The sequence below is a fragment of the Pteropus vampyrus genome, unplaced genomic scaffold (assembly GCF_000151845.1).
Source record: "Pteropus vampyrus isolate Shadow unplaced genomic scaffold, Pvam_2.0 Scaffold18, whole genome shotgun sequence".
Classification (NCBI taxonomy): domain Eukaryota; kingdom Metazoa; phylum Chordata; class Mammalia; order Chiroptera; family Pteropodidae; genus Pteropus; species Pteropus vampyrus.
The window spans coordinates 11,255,993-11,258,181 of record NW_011888799.1 but is presented as its reverse complement, the minus strand read 5'-3'; positions in this window follow the sequence as shown (position 1 = coordinate 11,258,181).

Sequence of the window (2,189 nt, the reverse complement as noted above, 5' to 3'; positions counted from 1 at the left end):
ACTGCTAAACTGTTTTTTGAAGTGGACGTTTCATTTTGCATTCCTACTAACAATATCTGAAAGTTCCAGTTAGCCTTCATCTTCACCAGAAATTGGTATTATAATTTTTTGTTTTTAATTTGAGGCATTCTAATATATGTGTAGTGGCATCTCATTGTGATTTTAATCTTTATTTCCAAATGGCCAAATGGTGTCAAACATCTTTTTGTGTTCTTATTAACATTAAATACATTCTCAGAATGTTGTGTTTTAAATTCTTTTGGCTTTTTTTTGCCTTAGACAATCATGTCATGCAAAAAAAAAAAAAAAAAAAAGGACAGATTTATCTCTTCTTCTTCAATATGCATGCCTTTTATTTATTTTTCTTGCCTTAATGAACTGGTCATGGCTTCTAGTATGATGATGACTAGAAGGATTGAGGATAGACATCCTTGTCCTCTTCCCAATCTTAGGAAGAAAGCATTCTGTATTACAGCATAGCATTCCTAGCTTCTTGAGAGTTTTTTCATGAATTCTTCATGGATGCTGACTTTTGTAAAATGCCTTTTCTGCTTTTTCCTGATGTGATTTTTCTTCTTTTGTATATTAATACGGTAAATTGTATTTTTGATTTACGAATGTTGAAGTAACTTACATTCCTAGGATAGAGACCATTTGGCCATGATGTTTTTAATTTCTCTACATTGCTGGATTTAATTTGACTATATTTGTTGAGGATTTTTACATATGAGTTTAAGAATGACATTGGTCTGTAGTTTTATTTTCATTATCTGCTTTGGTGTCAGGGTAATCTTGACCTCAAAAATGAGTTGGAAAGTGTTCCCTCCTTTTCTCTTTCTGGAATTTATTATTTAAGGTATTATTTCCTCAAATGTCTTGTCTGATTCATCATTGGAATAATCTGGGCCTGGAGAATTTTTTGTGGAAAGTTCTTTACTACCAATTAAATTTATTTCATAGACATAAAAAAAAATTATCTATTTCTTTATAACTGTGCTTTGATAATTTGAGATTTTAAAGGAATTTGTATATTTCATCTAGGTTATTGAATTTGTAATTATCATGTTATTCAGACTATTTATTCCCTTATTGTTATGTTAATGTCTGTGTGGTGTATGGTAGTCACTTTTTTTGTTTCTAATATTGGTAATTTGTGTCTTTTCATTGTTTTCATGGCTACTCTTGCTGGAGGTTCTTAATTTTAAATAAATTAAAATAAATTTGATGCCCTTCTGACACCATACATAGTTATTACAATATTATTGGCTATATTCTTTATGCTCTACTTTCTATCTCTATGACTTTTTTGTAACTATCAATTTGTACTTCTTAATCCCTTCTCCCTTTTTCACCGACCCTCCCCAACACCCCCATCTGGTGACCCTTAAAATGTTCTCTGTATCTATAAGTTTGTTTCTGTTTGTTTATTTTATTCTTTAGGTGCATGTATGTTCAATCATATGGCATTTGTCTTCCTCTATCTGACTTACTCCATAGCACACTATCCTCTAGGTATATCATGAAAAATCATTTTCCATCCCATTTTTTAGTCTATGTGTGTCTTTTAATCTGAAGCGAGTCTCTTAAAGTCAGCATATGTAAAGGTCTTGTTTTCTTATCCATTCAGCCACTCTATATTTTGATTGGCCCATTTAACTCTTTTTCATTTGAAGTACTTGTTGATAGATGTGTAGTTATTGCCATTCTTTATTTAGACTTTTGATACATATTTTTTTCTTCTTCTTAAAGAAGTCTCTCCAGCATTTCCTGTAATACTGGCATGGTAGTGATGAATTCCTTTACCTTGAGGTTTTTTTTTTTGTCTGGGAAGTTCTTTATCTGTCCTTTGATTCTAAATGACAACTATGCTGAGTAATCTTGATTGTAGGTCCTGGGTTTTCATTGCTTTGAATATTTGTGCCAAGCCGTTCTTGCCTGTAAATTTTCTGTTGAGAAATCGATTGACAGTCTTATGGGTAGTCCCTTGTATGTAACTGATTACTTTTCTCTTACGCTTTTAAGATTCTCTCTTTGAATTTAACCTTTGGCATTTTAATTATGATGTGTCTTGGCATGGGCCTCTTTGGGTTCATCTTGTTTGGACTCTCTGAACTTTCTGGTGTTGTATGTCAATTTCCTTCACCAGGTTAGGGAAGTTTTCCATCTTTATTTCTTGAAATAGGTTTTCA